The sequence below is a fragment of the Hemiscyllium ocellatum genome, chromosome 1, assembly GCF_020745735.1.
Source record: "Hemiscyllium ocellatum isolate sHemOce1 chromosome 1, sHemOce1.pat.X.cur, whole genome shotgun sequence".
Classification (NCBI taxonomy): Eukaryota; Metazoa; Chordata; class Chondrichthyes; order Orectolobiformes; family Hemiscylliidae; genus Hemiscyllium; species Hemiscyllium ocellatum.
Window position 1 is genome coordinate 9,249,028 of NC_083401.1, and position 19,219 is coordinate 9,268,246.

General features: G+C 61.6%; 1 protein-coding gene across 6 annotated transcripts in view; it reads left to right on the plus strand.

Annotated features, from left to right (window-relative positions):
* LOC132821789 (lysyl oxidase homolog 3B-like) overlaps positions 1 to 19,219 on the plus strand; it is a 215,545-nt gene that overhangs the window by 23,338 nt on the left and 172,988 nt on the right. The window lies entirely within an intron of this gene.

Here is a 19,219-nt window from a genome sequence, read left to right on the forward strand (position 1 = left end):
GGGAAACCTGTGAGGGACAGACCGACCTGGCTGTGTGTCTGGGGGGATACCTGTGAGGGACAGACCGACCTGGCTGTGTGTCTGGGGATACCTGTGAGGGACAGACCGACCTGGCTGTGTGTCTGGGGGCGAAACCTGTGAGGGACAGACCGACCTGGCTGTGTGTCTGGGGTTATACCTGTGAGGGACAGAGCGACCTGGCTGTGTGTCTGGGGGGATACCTGTGAGGGACAGACGGACCTGGCTGTGTGTCTGGGGGGGAAACCTGTGAGAGACAGACCGACCTGGATGTGTGTCTGGGGGGATACCTGTGAGGGACAGACCGACCTGGCTGTGTGTCTGGGAGGGAATATCTGTGAGGGACAGACCGACCTGGCTGTGTGTCTTGGGGGGATACCTGTGAGGGACAGGCCGACCTGGCTGTGTGTCTGGGGATACCTGTGAGGGACAGACCGACCTGGCTGTATGTCTGGGGAAACCTGTGAGGGACAGACCGACCTGGCTGTGTGTCTGGGGAAACCTGTGAGGGACAGACCGACCTGGCTGTGTGTCTTGGGGGGAAACCTGTGAGGGACAGACCGACCTGGCTGTGTGTCTGGGGGGATACCTGTGAGGGACAGACCGACCTGGCTGTGTGTCTGGGGATACCTGTGAGGGACAGACCGACCTGGCTGTGTGTCTGGGGGCGAAACCTGTGAGGGACAGACCGACCTGGCTGTGTGTCTGGGGGGATACCTGTGAGGGACAGACCGACCTGGCTGTGTGTCTGGGGATACCTGTGAGGGACAGACCGACCTGGCTGTGTGTCTGGGGGCGAAACCTGTGAGGGACAGACCGACCTGGCTGTGTGTCTGGGGGTATACCTGTGAGGGACAGACCGACCTGGCTGTGTGTCTGGGGGGATACCTGTGAGGAACAGACGGACCAGGCTGTGTGTCTGGGGGCGAAACCTGTGAGAGACAGACCGACCTGGATGTGTGTCTGGGGGGATACCTGTGAGGGACAGACCGACCTGGCTGTGTCTCTCGGGGGGATACCTGTGAGGGACAGGCCGACCTGGCTGTGTGTCTGGGGGGAAACCTGTGAGGGACAGACCGACCTGGCTGTGTGTCTGGGGGGAAACCTGTGAGGGACAGACCGACATGGCTGTGTGTCTGGGGAAACCTGTGAGAGACACACCGACCTGGCTGTGTGTCTGGGGGGGAAACCTGTGAGGGACAGACCGACCTGGCTGTGTGTCTGGGAGGATACCTGTGAGGGACAGACCGACCTGGTTGTGTGTCTGGGGAAACCTGTGAGGGACAGACCGACCTGGCTGTGTGTCTGGGAGGATACCTGTGAGGGACAGACCGACCTGGTTGTGTGTCTGGGGAAACCTGTGAGGGACAGACCGACCTGGCTGTGTGTCTGGGGAAACCTGTGAGGGGCAGACCGACCTGGCTGTGTGTCTGGGGGGATACCTGTGAGGGACAGACCGACCTGGCTGTGTGTCTGGGGGGGATACCTGTGAGGGATAGACCGACCTGGCTGTGTGTCTGGGGGGATACCTGTGAGGGACAGACCGACCTGGCTGTGTGTCTGCGGAAACCTGTGAGGGACAGACCGACCTGGCTGTGTGTCTGGGGGGATACCTGTGAGGGACAGACCGACCTGGTTGTGTGTCTGGGGAAACCTGTGAGGGACAGACCGACCTGGCTGTGTGTCTGGGGATACCTGTGAGGGACAGACCGACCTGGCTGTGTGTCTGGGGGGAAACCTGTGAGGGACAGACCGACCTGACTGTTTGTCTGGGGATACCTGTGAGGGACAGACCGACCTATTGTGTGTCTGGGGGGATACCTGTGAGGGACAGACCGACCTGGCTGTGTGTCTGGGGGGAAACATGTGAGGGACAGACCGACCAGGCTGTGTGTCTGGGGAAACCTGTGAGGGACAGACCGACCTGGCTGTGTGTCTGGGGATACCTGTGAGGGACAGACCGACCTGACTGTTTGTCTGGGGATACCTTTGAGGGACAGACCGACCTATTGTGTGTCTGGGGGGATACCTGTGAGGGACTGACCGACCTGGCTGTGTGTCTGGGGATACCTTTGAGGGACAGACCGACCTGGCTGTGTGTCTTGGGGGGATACCTGTGAGGGACTGACCGACCTGGCTGTGTGTCTTGGGGGAAACCTGTGAGGGACAGACCGACCTGGCTGTGTGTCTGGGGGGATACCTGTGAGGGACAGACCGACCTGGCTGTGTGTCTGGGGATACCTGTGAGGGACAGACCGACCTGGGTGTGTGTCTGCGTGGGGATACCTGTGAGGGACAGACCGACCTGGCTGTGTGTCTGGGGAAACCTGTGAGGGACAGACCGACCTGGGTGTGTGTCTGCGTGGGGATACCTGTGAGGGACAGACCGACCTGGCTGTGTGTCTGGGGGGGAAACCTGTGAGGGACAGACCGACCTGGCTGTGTGTCTGGGGGGGATACCTGTGAGGGACAGACCGCCCTGGCTGTGTGTCTGGGGAAACCTGTGAGCGACAGACCGACCTGGCTGTGTGTCTGGGGAAACCTGTGAGGGACAGACCGACCTGGCTGTGTGTCTGGAGGGGAAACCTGTGAGGGACAGACCGACCTGGCTGTGTGTCTGGGGATACCTGTGAGGGACAGACCGACCTGGCTGTGTGTCTGGGGGGAAACATGTGAGGGACAGACCGACCTGGCTGTGTGTCTGGGGGGAAACATGTGAGGGACAGACCGACCTGGCTGTGTGTCTGGGGGGGATACCTGTGAGGGACAGACCGACCTGGCTGTGTGTCTGGGGGGGATACCTGTGAGGGACTGACCGACCTGGCTGTGTGTCTGGTGGGGAGACCTGTGAGGGACAGACCGACATGGCTGTGTGTCTGGGGGGAAACCGGTGAGGGACAGACCGACCTGGCTGTGTGTCTGGGGGGAAACCTGTGAGGTACTGACCGACCTGGCTGTGTGTCTGGGGAAACCTGTGAGGGACAGACCGACCTGGCTGTGTGTCTGGGGGGGATACCTGTGAGGGACAGACCGACCTGGGTGTGTGTCTGCGTGGGGATACCTGTGAGGGAGACCCACCTGGCTGTGTGTCTGGGGAAACCTGTGAGGGACAGACCGACCTGGCTGTGTGTCTGGGGGGGAAACCTGTGAGGGACAGACCGACCTGGCTGTGTGGCTGGGGGGGATACCTGTGAGGGACAGACCGACCTGGCTGTGTGTCTGGGGAAACCTGTGAGGGACAGACCGACCTGGCTGTGTGTCTGGGGGATACCTGTGAGGGACAGACCGACCTGGCTGTGTGTCTGGGGATACCTTTGAGGGACAGACCGAACTGTTGTGTGTCTGGGGGGAAACATGTGAGGGACAGACCGACCTGGCTGTGTGTCTGGGGAAACCTGTGAGGGACAGACCGACCTGGCTGTGTGTCTGGTGATACCTGTGAGGGACAGACCGACCGGGCTGTGTGTCTGGGGGGAAACCTGTGAGGGACAGACCGACCTGGCTGTGTGTCTTAGGAAACCTGTGAGGGACAGACCGACCTGGCTGTGTGTCTGGCGGGGAGACCTGTGAGGGACAGACCGACATGGCTGTGTGTCTGGGGGGAAACCTGTGAGGGACAGACCGACCTGGCTGTGTGTCTGGGGGGGAAACCTGTGAGGGACAGACCGACCTGGCTGTGTGTCTTGGGGGGATACCTGTGAGGGACAGACCGACCTGGCTGTGTGTCTGGGGAAACCTGTGAGGGACAGACCGACCTGGCTGTGTGTCTGGGGGGAAACCTGTGAGGGACAGACCGACCTGGCTGTGTGTCTGGGGAAACCTGTGAGGGACAGACCGACCTGGCTGTGTGTCTGGGGGGAAACCTGTGAGGGACAGACTGACCTGGCTGTGTGTCTGGGGGGGATATCTGTGAGGGACAGACTGACCTGGCTGTGTGTCCGGGGGGAAACATGTGAGGGACAGACCGACCTGGCTGTGTGTCTGGGGGGAAACCTGTGAGGGACAGACCGACCTGGCTGTGTGTCTGGGGGGGAAACCTGTGAGGGACAGACCGACATGGCTGTGTGTCTGGGGAAACCTGTGAGCAACAGACCGATCTGGCTGTGTGTCTGGGGGAAATACCTGTGAGGGATAGTCCGACCTGGCTGTGTGTCTGGGGATACCTGTGAGGGACAGACCGACCTGGCTGCATGTCTGGGGAAACCTGTGAGGGACAGACCGACCTGGCTGTGTGTCTGGGGAAACCTGTGAGGGACAGACCGACCTGGCTGTGTGTCTTGGGGGGGATACCTGTGAGGGACAGACCGACCTGGCTGTGTGTCTGGGGGGGAACCCTGTGAGGGACAGACCGACCTGGCTGTGTGTCAGGGGGGATACCTGTTAGGGACAGACCGACCTGGCTGTGTGTCTGGGGATACCTGTGAGGGACAGACCGACCTGGGTGTGTTTGGGGAGAAACCTGTGAGGGACAGACCGACATGGCTGTGTGCCTGGGGGGATACCTGTGAGGGACAGACCGACCTGGCTGTGTGTCTGGGGATACCTGTAAGGGACAGACTGACCTGGCTGTGTGACTGGGGATACCTGTGAGGGACAGACCGACCTGGCTATGTGTCTGGGGGGAGACCTGTGAGGGACACACCGACCAGGCTGTGTGTCTGGGGAAACCTGTGAGGGACAGACCGACCTGGCTGTGTGTCTGGGGATACCTGTGAGGGACAGACCGACCTGGCTGTGTGTCTGGGGGGGATACCTGTGAGGGACAGACCGACCTGGCTGTGTGTCTGGCGGGGATACCTGTGAGGGACAGACCGACCTGGCTGTGTGTCTGGGGATACCTGTGAGGGACAGACCGACCTGGCTGTGTGTCTGGGGAAACCTGTGAGGGACAGACCGACCTGGCTGTGTGTCTGGGGTGGAAACCTGTGAGGGACAAACCGACCTGGCTGTGTGTGTGGGGGGAAACCTGTGAGGGACAGACCGACCTGGCTGTGTGTCTTGGGGGGAAACCTGTGAGGGACAGACCGACCTGGCTGTGTGTCTGGGGGGATACCTGTGAGGGACAGACCGACCTGGCTGTGTGTCTGGGGATACCTGTGAGGGACAGACCGACCTGGCTGTGTGTCTGGGGGCGAAACCTGTGAGGGACAGACCGACCTGGCTGTGTGTCTGGGGTTATACCTGTGAGGGACAGAGCGACCTGGCTGTGTGTCTGGGGGGATACCTGTGAGGGACAGACGGACCTGGCTGTGTGTCTGGGGGGGAAACCTGTGAGAGACAGACCGACCTGGATGTGTGTCTGGGGGGATACCTGTGAGGGACAGACCGACCTGGCTGTGTGTCTGGAGGGGATACCTGTGAGGGACATACCGACCTGGCTGTGTGTCTGGGGGGGAATATCTGTGAGGGACAGACCGACCTGGCTGTGTGTCTTGGGGGGATACCTGTGAGGGACAGGCCGACCTGGCTGTGTGTCTGGGGATACCTGTGAGGGACAGACCGACCTGGCTGTATGTCTGGGGAAACCTGTGAGGGACAGACCGACCTGGCTGTGTGTCTGGGGAAACCTGTGAGGGACAGACCGACCTGGCTGTGTGTCTTGGGGGGAAACCTGTGAGGGACAGACCGACCTGGCTGTGTATCTGGGGGGATACCTGTGAGGGACAGACCGACCTGGCTGTGTGTCTGGGGATACCTGTGAGGGACAGACCGACCTGGCTGTGTGTCTGGGGGCGAAACCTGTGAGGGACAGACCGACCTGGCTGTGTGTCTGGGGGGATACCTGTGAGGGACAGACCGACCTGGCTGTGTGTCTGGGGATACCTGTGAGGGACAGACCGACCTGGCTGTGTGTCTGGGGGCGAAACCTGTGAGGGACAGACCGACCTGGCTGTGTGTCTGGGGGTATACCTGTGAGGGACAGACCGACCTGGCTGTGTGTCTGGGGGGATACCTGTGAGGGACAGACGGACCAGGCTGTGTGTCTGGGGGGGAAACCTGTGAGAGACAGACCGACCTGGATGTGTGTCTGGGGGGATACCTGTGAGGGACAGACCGACCTGGCTGTGTCTCTCGGGGGGATACCTGTGAGGGACAGGCCGACCTGGCTGTGTGTCTGGGGGGAAACCTGTGAGGGACAGACCGACCTGGCTGTGTGTCTGGGGGGAAACCTGTGAGGGACAGACCGACATGGCTGTGTGTCTGGGGAAACCTGTGAGGGACAGACCGACCTGGCTGTGTGTCTGGGGATACCTGTGAGGGACAGACCGACCTGGCTGTGTGTCTGGGGGGATACCTGTGAGGGACAGACCGACCTGGCTGTGTGTCTGGCGGGGATACCTGTGAGGGACAGACCGACCTGGCTGTGTGTCTGGGGATACCTGTGAGGGACAGACCGACCTGGCTGTGTGTCTGGGGAAACCTGTGAGGGACAGACCGACCTGGCTGTGTGTCTGGGGTGGAAACCTGTGAGGGACAAACCGACCTGGCTGTGTGTGTGGGGGGAAACCTGTGAGGGACAGACCGACCTGGCTGTGTGTCTTGGGGGGAAACCTGTGAGGGACAGACCGACCTGGCTGTGTGTCTGGGGGGATACCTGTGAGGGACAGACCGACCTGGCTGTGTGTCTGGGGGGGAAACCTGTGAGGGACAGACCGACCTGGCTGTGTGTCCTGGGGGGATACCTGTGAGGGACAGACCGACCTGGCTGTGTGTCTGGGGAAACCTGTGAGGGACAGACCGACCTGGCTGTGTGTCTGGGGGGAAACCTGTGAGGGACAGACCGACCTGGCTGTGTGTCTGGGGGGAAACCTGTGAGGGACAGACTGACCTGGCTGTGTGTCTGGGGGGGATATCTGTGAGGGACAGACTGACCTGGCTGTGTGTCAGGGGGGAAACATGTGAGGGACAGACCGACCTGGCTGTGTGTCTGGGGATACCTGTGAGGGACAGACCTACCTGGCTGTGTGTCTGGGGGGAAACCTGTGAGGGACAGACCGACCTGGCTGTGTGTCTGGGGGGAGACCTGTGAGGGACACACCGACCTGGCTGTGTGTCTGGGGAAACCTGTGAGAGACAGACCGACCTGGCTGTGTGTCTGGGGATACCTGTGAGGGACAGACCGACCTGGCTGTGTGTCTGGGGGGGATACCTGTGAGGGACAGACCGACCTGGCTGTGTGTCTGGCGGGGATACCTGTGAGGGACAGACCGACCTGGCTGTGTGTCTGGGGAAACCTGTGAGGGACAGACCGACCTGGCTGTGTGTCTGGGGGGAAACCTGTGAGGGACAGACCGACCTGGCTGTGTGTGTGGGGGGAAACCTGTGAGGGACAGACCGACCTGGCTGTGTGTCTTGGGGGAAACCTGTGAGGGACAGACCGACCTGGCTGTGTGTCTGGGGGGATACCTGTGAGGGACAGACCGACCTGGCTGTGTGTCTGGGGGCGAAACCTGTGAGGGACAGACCGACCTGGCTGTGTGTCTGGGGGGATACCTGTGAGGGACAGACCGACCTGGCTGTGTATCTAGGGGGGAAACCTGTGAGGGACAGACCGACCTGGATGTGTGTCTGTGGGGATACCTGTGAGGGACAGACCGACCTGGCTGTGTGTCTGGGGGGGAATATCTGTGAGGGACAGACCGACCTGGATGTGTGTCTGTGGGGTTACCTGTGAGGGACAGACCGACCTGGCTGTGTGTCTCGGGGGGGAATACCTGTGAGGGACAGACCGACCTGGCTGTGTGTCTGGGGGGGAAACCTGTGAGGGACAGACCGACCTGGATGTGTGTCTGGGGAAACCTGTGATGCACAGACCGACCTGGCTGTGTGTCTGGGGATACCTGTGAGGGACAGACCGACCTGGCTGTGTGTCTGGGGATACCTGTGAGGGACAGACCGACCTGGCTGTGTTTCTGGGGGATACCTGTGAGGGACAGACCGACCTGGCTGTGTGACTGGGGGGATACCTGTGAGGGAGAGACCGACCTGGCTGTGTGTCTGGGGAAGCCAGTGAGGGACAGACCGACCTGGCTGTGTGTCTCGGGGGGATACCTGTGAGGAACAGACCGACCTGGCTGTTTGTCTGGGGGGGATACCTGTGAGGGACAGACCGACCTGGCAGTGTGTCTGGGGATACCTGTGAGGGACAGACCGACCTGGCTGTGTGTCTGGGGGGGATATCTGTGAGGGACAGACCGACCTGGCTGTGTGTCTGGGGATACCTGTGAGGGACAGACCGACCTGGCTGTGTGTCTGGGGGGGATACCTGTGAGGGACAGACCGACATGGCTGTGTGTCTGGGGGGAAACATGTGAGGGACAGACCGACCTGGCTGTGTGTCTGGGGAAACCTGTGAGGGACAGACCGACCTGGCTGTGTGTCTGGTGATACCTGTGAGGGACAGACCGACCTGGCTGTGTGTCTGGCGGGGAGACCTGTGAGGGACAGACCGACATGGCTGTGTGTCTGGGGGGAAACCTGTGAGGGACAGACCGACCTGGCTGTGTGTCTGGGGGGGAAACCTGTGAGGGACAGACCGACCTGGCTGTGTGTCTTGGGGGGATACCTGTGAGGGACAGACCGACCTGGCTGTGTGTCTGGGGAAACCTGTGAGGGACAGACCGACCTGGCTGTGTGTCTGGGGGGAAACCTGTGAGGGACAGACCGACCTGGCTGTGTGTCTGGGGAAACCTGTGAGGGACAGACCGACCTGGCTGTGTGTCTGGGGGGAAACCTGTGAGGGACAGACTGACCTGGCTGTGTGTCTGGGGGGGATATCTGTGAGGGACAGACTGACCTGGCTGTGTGTCCGGGGGGAAACCTGTGAGGGACAGACCGACCTGGCTGTGTGTCGGGGGATACCTGTGAGGGACAGACCGACCTGGCTGTGTGTCTGGGGGGATACCTGTGAGGATCAGACTGACCTGGCTGTGTGTCTGGGGACACCTGTGAGGGACAGACCGACCTGGCTGTGTGTCTGGGGGGAAACCGGTGAGGGACAGACCGACCTGGCTGTGTGTCTGGGGGGAAACCTGTGAGGGACAGACCGACCTGGCTGTGTGTCTGGGGGGAAACCTGTGAGGGACAGACCGACCTGGCTGTGTGTCTGGGGATACCTGTGAGGGACAGACCGACCTGGCTGTGTGTCTGGGGATACCTGTGAGGGACAGACCGACCTGGCTGTGTGTCTCGGGGGTAACCTGTGAGGGACAGACCGACCTGGCTGTGTGTCTGGGGTGGATACCTGTGAGGGACAGACCGACCTGGCTGTGTGTCTGGGGGGGTAACCTGTGAGGGACAGACCGACCTGGCTGTGTGTCTGGGGGAAATACCTGTGAGGGACTGTCCGACCTGGCTGTGTGTCTGGGGAAACCTGTGAGGGACAGACCGACCTGGCTGTGTGTCTGTGGGGAAACCTGTGAGGGACAGACCGACCTGGCTGTGTGTCTGGGGGGAAACCTGTGAGGGACAGACCGACCTGGCTGTGTGTCTGGGGGGAAACCTGTGAGGGACAGACCGACCTGGCTGTGTGTCTGGGGGGGAAACCTGTGAGGGACAGACCGACATGGCTGTGTGTCTGGGGAAACCTGTGAGCAACAGACCGATCTGGCTGTGTGTCTGGGGGAAATACCTGTGAGGGACAGTCCGACCTGGCTGTGTGTCTGGGGATACCTGTGAGGGACAGACCGACCTGGCTGCATGTCTGGGGAAACCTGTGAGGGACAGACGGACCAGGCTGTGTGTCTGGGGGGGAAACCTGTGAGAGACAGACCGACCTGGATGTGTGTCTGGGGGGATACCTGTGAGGGACAGACCGACCTGGCTGTGTCTCTCGGGGGGATACCTGTGAGGGACAGGCCGACCTGGCTGTGTGTCTGGGGGGAAACCTGTGAGGGACAGACCGACCTGGCTGTGTGTCTGGGGGGGAAACCTGTGAGGGACAGACCGACATGGCTGTGTGTCTGGGGAAACCTGTGAGGGACAGACCGACCTGGCTGTGTGTCTGGGGATACCTGTGAGGGACAGACCGACCTGGCTGTGTGTCTGGGGGGGATACCTGTGAGGGACAGACCGACCTGGCTGTGTGTCTGGCGGGGATACCTGTGAGGGACAGACCGACCTGGCTGTGTGTCTGGGGAAACCTGTGAGGGACAGACCGACCTGGCTGTGTGTCTGGGGTGGAAACCTGTGAGGGACAAACCGACCTGGCTGTGTGTGTGGGGGGAAACCTGTGAGGGACAGACCGACCTGGCTGTGTGTCTTGGGGGGAAACCTGTGAGGGACAGACCGACCTGGCTGTGTGTCTGGGGGGATACCTGTGAGGGACAGACCGACCTGGCTGTGTGTCTGGGGGGGAAACCTGTGAGGGACAGACCGACCTGGCTGTGTGTCCTGGGGGGATACCTGTGAGGGACAGACCGACCTGGCTGTGTGTCTGGGGAAACCTGTGAGGGACAGACCGACCTGGCTGTGTGTCTGGGGGGAAACCTGTGAGGGACAGACTGACCTGGCTGTGTGTCTGGGGGGGATATCTGTGAGGGACAGACTGACCTGGCTGTGTGTCAGGGGGGAAACATGTGAGGGACAGACCGACCTGGCTGTGTGTCAGGGGGGAAACCTGTGAGGGACAGACCGACCTGGCTGTGTGTCTGGGGATACCTGTGAGGGACAGACCGACCTGGCTGTGTGTCTGGGGGGAAACCTGTGAGGGACAGACCGACCTGGCTGTGTGTCTGGGGGGAGACCTGTGAGGGACACACCGACCTGGCTGTGTGTCTGGGGAAACCTGTGAGAGACAGACCGACCTGGCTGTGTGTCTGGGGATACCTGTGAGGGACAGACCGACCTGGCTGTGTGTCTGGGGGGGATACCTGTGAGGGACAGACCGACCTGGCTGTGTGTCTGGCGGGGATACCTGTGAGGGACAGACCGACCTGGCTGTGTGTCTGGGGAAACCTGTGAGGGACAGACCGACCTGGCTGTGTGTCTGGGGGGAAACCTGTGAGGGACAGACCGACCTGGCTGTGTGTGTGGGGGGAAACCTGTGAGGGACAGACCGACCTGGCTGTGTGTCTTGGGGGGAAACCTGTGAGGGACAGACCGACCTGGCTGTGTGTCTGGGGGGATACCTGTGAGGGACAGACCGACCTGGCTGTGTGTCTGGGGGCGAAACCTGTGAGGGACAGACCGACCTGGCTGTGTGTCTGGGGGGATACCTGTGAGGGACAGACCGACCTGGCTGTGTATCTAGGGGGGAAACCTGTGAGGGACAGACCGACCTGGATGTGTGTCTGTGGGGATACCTGTGAGGGACAGACCGACCTGGCTGTGTGTCTGGGGGGGAATATCTGTGAGGGACAGACCGACCTGGATGTGTGTCTGTGGGGTTACCTGTGAGGGACAGACCGACCTGGCTGTGTGTCTCGGGGGGGAATACCTGTGAGGGACAGACCGACCTGGCTGTGTGTCTGGGGGGGAAACCTGTGAGGGACAGACCGACCTGGATGTGTGTCTGGGGAAACCTGTGAGGGACAGACCGACCTGGCTGTGTGTCTGGGGATACCTGTGAGGGACAGACCGACCTGGCTGTGTGTCTGGGGATACCTGTGAGGGACAGACCGACCTGGCTGTGTTTCTGGGGGATACCTGTGAGGGACAGACCGACCTGGCTGTGTGACTGGGGGGATACCTGTGAGGGAGAGACCGACCTGGCTGTGTGTCTGGGGAAGCCAGTGAGGGACAGACCGACCTGGCTGTGTGTCTCGGGGGGATACCTGTGAGGAACAGACCGACCTGGCTGTTTGTCTGGGGGGGATACCTGTGAGGGACAGACCGACCTGGCAGTGTGTCTGGGGATACCTGTGAGGGACAGACCGACCTGGCTGTGTGTCTGGGGGGGATATCTGTGAGGGACAGACCGACCTGGCTGTGTGTCTGGGGATACCTGTGAGGGACAGACCGACCTGGCTGTGTGTCTGGGGGGGATACCTGTGAGGGACAGACCGACATGGCTGTGTGTCTGGGGGGAAACATGTGAGGGACAGACCGACCTGGCTGTGTGTCTGGGGAAACCTGTGAGGGACAGACCGACCTGGCTGTGTGTCTGGTGATACCTGTGAGGGACAGACCGACCTGGCTGTGTGTCTGGCGGGGAGACCTGTGAGGGACAGACCGACATGGCTGTGTGTCTGGGGGGAAACCTGTGAGGGACAGACCGACCTGGCTGTGTGTCTGGGGGGGAAACCTGTGAGGGACAGACCGACCTGGCTGTGTGTCTTGGGGGGATACCTGTGAGGGACAGACCGACCTGGCTGTGTGTCTGGGGAAACCTGTGAGGGACAGACCGACCTGGCTGTGTGTCTGGGGGGAAACCTGTGAGGGACAGACCGACCTGGCTGTGTGTCTGGGGAAACCTGTGAGGGACAGACCGACCTGGCTGTGTGTCTGGGGGGAAACCTGTGAGGGACAGACTGACCTGGCTGTGTGTCTGGGGGGGATATCTGTGAGGGACAGACTGACCTGGCTGTGTGTCCGGGGGGAAACCTGTGAGGGACAGACCGACCTGGCTGTGTGTCGGGGGATACCTGTGAGGGACAGACCGACCTGGCTGTGTGTCTGGGGGGATACCTGTGAGGATCAGACTGACCTGGCTGTGTGTCTGGGGACACCTGTGAGGGACAGACCGACCTGGCTGTGTGTCTGGGGGGAAACCGGTGAGGGACAGACCGACCTGGCTGTGTGTCTGGGGGGGATACCTGTGAGGGACAGGCCGACCTGGCTGTGTGTCTGGGGGGGATACCTGTGCGGGACAGACCGACCTGGCTGTGTGTCTGGGGGGGAAACCTGTGAGGGACAGACCGACCTGGCTGTGTGTCTGGGGATACCTGTGAGCGACAAACCGACCTGGCTGTGTGTCTGGGGAAACCTGTGAGGGACAGACCGACCTGACTGTGTGTCTGTGGTGGAAACCTGTGAGGGACAGACCGACCTGGCTGTGTGTCTGGGGGGAAACCTGTGAGAGACAGACCAACCTGGCTGTGTGTCTGGGGAAACCTGTGAGGGACAGACCGACCTGGCTGTGTGCCTGGGGGGGATACCTTTGAGGGACAGACCGACCTGGCTGTGTGTCTGGGGGGGATACCTGTGAGGGACAGACCGACCTGGCTGTGTGTCTGTGGAAACCTGTGAGGGACAGACCGACCTGGCTGTGGGTCTTGGGGGGATACCTGTGAGGGACAGACCGACCTGGCTGTGTGTCTGGGGAAACCTGTGAGGGACAGACCGACCTGGCTGTGTGTCTGGGGGGAAACCTGTGAGGGACAGACCGACCTGGCTGTGTGTCTGGGGAAACCTGTGAGGGACAGACCGACCTGGCTGTGTGTCTGGGGGGAAACCTGTGAGGGACAGACTGACCTGGCTGTGTGTCTGGGGGGGATATCTGTGAGGGACAGACTGACCTGGCTGTGTGTCCGGGGGGAAACCTGTGAGGGACAGACCGACCTGGCTGTGTGTCGGGGGATACCTGTGAGGGACAGACCGACCTGGCTGTGTGTCTGGGGGGATACCTGTGAGGATCAGACTGACCTGGCTGTGTGTCTGGGGATACCTGTGAGGGACAGACCGACCTGGCTGTGTGTCTGGGGGGAAACCGGTGAGGGACAGACCGACCTGGCTGTGTGTCTGGGGGGAAACCTGTGAGGGACAGACCGACCTGGCTGTGTGTCTGGGGGGAAACCTGTGAGGGACAGACCGACCTGGCTGTGTGTCTGGGGATACCTGTGAGGGACAGACCGACCTGGCTGTGTGTCTGGGGATACCTGTGAGGGACAGACCGACCTGGCTGTGTGTCTCGGGGGTAACCTGTGAGGGACAGACCGACCTGGCTGTGTGTCTGGGGTGGATACCTGTGAGGGACAGACCGACCTGGCTGTGTGTCTGGGGGGGTAACCTGTGAGGGACAGACCGACCTGGCTGTGTGTCTGGGGGAAATACCTGTGAGGGACTGTCCGACCTGGCTGTGTGTCTGGGGAAACCTGTGAGGGACAGACCGACCTGGCTGTGTGTCTGTGGGGAAACCTGTGAGGGACAGACCGACCTGGCTGTGTGTCTGGGGGGAAACCTGTGAGGGACAGACCGACCTGGCTGTGTGTCTGGGGGGAAACCTGTGAGGGACAGACCGACCTGGCTGTGTGTCTGGGGGGGAAACCTGTGAGGGACAGACCGACATGGCTGTGTGTCTGGGGAAACCTGTGAGCAACAGACCGATCTGGCTGTGTGTCTGGGGGAAATACCTGTGAGGGACAGTCCGACCTGGCTGTGTGTCTGGGGATACCTGTGAGGGACAGACCGACCTGGCTGCATGTCTGGGGAAACCTGTGAGGGACAGACGGACCAGGCTGTGTGTCTGGGGGGGAAACCTGTGAGAGACAGACCGACCTGGATGTGTGTCTGGGGGGATACCTGTGAGGGACAGACCGACCTGGCTGTGTCTCTCGGGGGGATACCTGTGAGGGACAGGCCGACCTGGCTGTGTGTCTGGGGGGAAACCTGTGAGGGACAGACCGACCTGGCTGTGTGTCTGGGGGGGAAACCTGTGAGGGACAGACCGACATGGCTGTGTGTCTGGGGAAACCTGTGAGGGACAGACCGACCTGGCTGTGTGTCTGGGGATACCTGTGAGGGACAGACCGACCTGGCTGTGTGTCTGGGGGGGATACCTGTGAGGGACAGACCGACCTGGCTGTGTGTCTGGCGGGGATACCTGTGAGGGACAGACCGACCTGGCTGTGTGTCTGGGGAAACCTGTGAGGGACAGACCGACCTGGCTGTGTGTCTGGGGGGGAAACCTGTGAGGGACAAACCGACCTGGCTGTGTGTGTGGGGGGAAACCTGTGAGGGACAGACCGACCTGGCTGTGTGTCTTGGGGGAAACCTGTGAGGGACAGACCGACCTGGCTGTGTGTCTGGGGGGATACCTGTGAGGGACAGACCGACCTGGCTGTGTGTCTGGGGGGGAAACCTGTGAGGGACAGACCGACCTGGCTGTGTGTCCTGGGGGGATACCTGTGAGGGACAGACCGACCTGGCTGTGTGTCTGGGGAAACCTGTGAGGGACAGACCGACCTGGCTGTGTGTCTGGGGGGAAACCTGTGAGGGACAGACCGACCTGGCTGTGTGTCTGGGGGGAAACCTGTGAGGGACAGACTGACCTGGCTGTGTGTCTGGGGGGGATATCTGTGAGGGACAGACTGACCTGGCTGTGTGTCAGGGGGGAAACATGTGAGGGACAGACCGACCTGGCTGTGTGTCAGGGGGGAAACCTGTGAGGGACAGACCGACCTGGCTGTGTGTCTGGGGATACCTGTGAGGGACAGACCGACCTGGCTGTGTGTCTGGGGGGAAACCTGTGAGGGACAGACCGACCTGGCTGTGTGTCTGGGGGGAGACCTGTGAGGGACACACCGACCTGGCTGTGTGTCTGGGGAAACCTGTGAGAGACAGACCGACCTGGCTGTGTGTCTGGGGATACCTGTGAGGGACAGACCGACCTGGCTGTGTGTCTGGGGGGGATACCTGTGAGGGACAGACCGACCTGGCTGTGTGTCTGGCGGGGATACCTGTGAGGGACAGACCGACCTGGCTGTGTGTCTGGGGAAACCTGTGAGGGACAGACCGACCTGGCTGTGTGTCTGGGGGGAAACCTGTGAGGGACAGACCGACCTGGCTGTGTGTGTGGGGGGAAACCTGTGAGGGACAGACCGACCTGGCTGTGTGTCTTGGGGGGAAACCTGTGAGGGACAGACCGACCTGGCTGTGTGTCTGGGGGGATACCTGTGAGGGACAGACCGACCTGGCTGTGTGTCTGGGGGCGAAACCTGTGAGGGACAGACCGACCTGGCTGTGTGTCTGGGGGGATACCTGTGAGGGACAGACCGACCTGGCTGTGTATCTAGGGGGGAAACCTGTGAGGGACAGACCGACCTGGATGTGTGTCTGTGGGGATACCTGTGAGGGACAGACCGACCTGGCTGTGTGTCTGGGGGGGAATATCTGTGAGGGACAGACCGACCTGGATGTGTGTCTGTGGGGTTACCTGTGAGGGACAGACCGACCTGGCTGTGTGTCTCGGGGGGGAATACCTGTGAGGGACAGACCGACCTGGCTGTGTGTCTGGGGGGGAAACCTGTGAGGGACAGACCGACCTGGATGTGTGTCTGGGGAAACCTGTGAGGGACAGACCGACCTGGCTGTGTGTCTGGGGATACCTGTGAGGGACAGACCGACCTGGCTGTGTGTCTGGGGATACCTGTGAGGGACAGACCGACCTGGCTGTGTTTCTGGGGGATACCTGTGAGGGACAGACCGACCTGGCTGTGTGACTGGGGGGATACCTGTGAGGGAGAGACCGACCTGGCTGTGTGTCTGGGGAAGCCAGTGAGGGACAGACCGACCTGGCTGTGTGTCTCGGGGGGATACCTGTGAGGAACAGACCGACCTGGCTGTTTGTCTGGGGGGGATACCTGTGAGGGACAGACCGACCTGGCAGTGTGTCTGGGGATACCTGTGAGGGACAGACCGACCTGGCTGTGTGTCTGGGGGGGATATCTGTGAGGGACAGACCGACCTGGCTGTGTGTCTGGGGATACCTGTGAGGGACAGACCGACCTGGCTGTGTGTCTGGGGGGGATACCTGTGAGGGACAGACCGACCTGGCTGTGTGTCTGGGGGGAAACATGTGAGGGACAGACCGACCTGGCTGTGTGTCTGGGGAAACCTGTGAGGGACAGACCGACCTGGCTGTGTGTCTGGTGATACCTGTGAGGGACAGACCGACCTGGCTGTGTGTCTGGCGGGGAGACCTGTGAGGGACAGACCGACATGGCTGTGTGTCTGGGGGGAAACCTGTGAGGGACAGACCGACCTGGCTGTGTGTCTGGGGGGGAAACCTGTGAGGGACAGACCGACCTGGCTGTGTGTCTTGGGGGGATACCTGTGAGGGACAGACCGACCTGGCTGTGTGTCTGGGGAAACCTGTGAGGGACAGACCGACCTGGCTGTGTGTCTGGGGGGAAACCTGTGAGGGACAGACCGACCTGGCTGTGTGTCTGGGGAAACCTGTGAGGGACAGACCGACCTGGCTGTGTGTCTGGGGGGAAACCTGTGAGGGACAGACTGACCTGGCTGTGTGTCTGGGGGGGATATCTGTGAGGGACAGACTGACCTGGCTGTGTGTCCGGGGGGAAACCTGTGAGGGACAGACCGACCTGGCTGTGTGTCGGGGGATACCTGTGAGGGACAGACCGACCTGGCTGTGTGTCTGGGGGGATACCTGTGAGGATCAGACTGACCTGGCTGTGTGTCTGGGGACACCTGTGAGGGACAGACCGACCTGGCTGTGTGTCTGGGGGGAAACCGGTGAGGGACAGACCGACCTGGCTGTGTGTCTGGGGGGGATACCTGTGAGGGACAGGCCGACCTGGCTGTGTGTCTGGGGGGGATACCTGTGCGGGACAGACCGACCTGGCTGTGTGTCTGGGGGGAAACCTGTGAGGGGCAGACCGACCTGGCTGTGTGTCTGGGGATACCTGTGAGCGACAAACCGACCTGGCTGTGTGTCTGGGGAAACCTGTGAGGGACAGACCGACCTGACTGTGTGTCTGTGGTGGAAACCTGTGAGGGACAGACCGACCTGGCTGTGTGTCTGGGGGGAAACCTGTGAGAGACAGACCAACCTGGCTGTGTGTCTGGGGAAACCTGTGAGGGACAGACCGACCTGGCTGTGTGTCTGGGGGGGATACCTTTGAGGGACAGACCGACCTGGCTGTGTGTCTGGGGGGGATACCTGTGAGGGACAGACCGACCTGGCTGTGTGTCTGGGGAAACCTGTGAGGGACAGACCGACCTGGCTGTGGGTCTCGGGGGGATACCTGTGAGGGACAGACCGACCTGGATGTGTGTCTGGGGAAACCTGTGAGTGACAGATCGACCTGGCTGTGTGTCTGGGGAAACCTGTGCGGGACAGACTGACCTGGCTGTGAGTCTGGGGGGGATACCTGTGAGGGGCAGACCGACCTGGCTGTGTGTCTGGGGAAACCTGTGAGGGACAGACCGACCTGGCTGTGTGTCTGGGGGGAAACCTGTGAGGGACAGACCGACCTCGCTGTGTGTCTGGGGGGATACCTGTGAGGGACAGACCGACCTGGCTGTGTGTCTGGGGACATCTGTGAGGGACAGACCGACCTGGCTGTGTGTCTTGGGGGGAAACCTGTGAGGGACAGACCGACCTGGCTGTGTGTCTGGGGGGATACCTGTGAGGGACAGACCGACCTGGCTGTGTGTCTGGGGATACCTGTGAGGGACAGACCGACCTGGCTGTGTGTCTGGGGGCGAAACCTGTGAGGGACAGACCGACCTGGCTGTGTGTCTGGGGGTATACCTGTGAGGGACAGACCGACCTGGCTGTGTGTCTGGGGGGATACCTGTGAGGGACAGACGGACCAGGCTGTGTGTCTGGGGGGAAACCTGTGAGAGACAGACCGACCTGGCTGTGTGTCTGGATGGATACCTGTGAGGGACAGACCGACCTGGCTGTGTGTCTGGGGAAACCTGTGAGGGACAGACCGACCTGGCTGTGTGTCTGGGGGGGATACCTTTGAGGGACAGACCGACCTGGCTGTGTGTCTGGGGGGGATACCTGTGAGGGACAGACCGACCTGGCTGTGTGTCTGGGGAAACCTGTGAGGGACAGACCGACCTGGCTGTGGGTCTCGGGGGGATACCTGTGAGGGACAGACCGACCTGGCTGTGTGTCTGGGGAAACCTGTGAGGGACAGACCGACCTGGCTGTGTGTCTTGGGGGGATACCTGTGAGGGGCAGACCGACCTGGCTGTGTGTCTGGGGAAACCTGTGAGGGGCAGACCGACCTGGCTGTGTTTCTGGGGGGGATACCTGTGAGGGGCAGACCGACCTCGCTGTGTGTCTGGGGGGAAACCTGTGAGGGACAGACCGACCTGGCTGTGTGTCTGGGGACACCTGTGAGGGACAGACCGACCTGGCTGTGTGTCTGGGGGGGAAACCTGTGAGGGACAGACCGACCTGGCTGTGTGTCTAGGGGGGAAACCTGTGAGGGACAGAGCGACCTGGCTGTGTGTCTGGGGAAACCTGTGAGGGACAGACCGACCTGGCTGTGTGTCTGGGGGG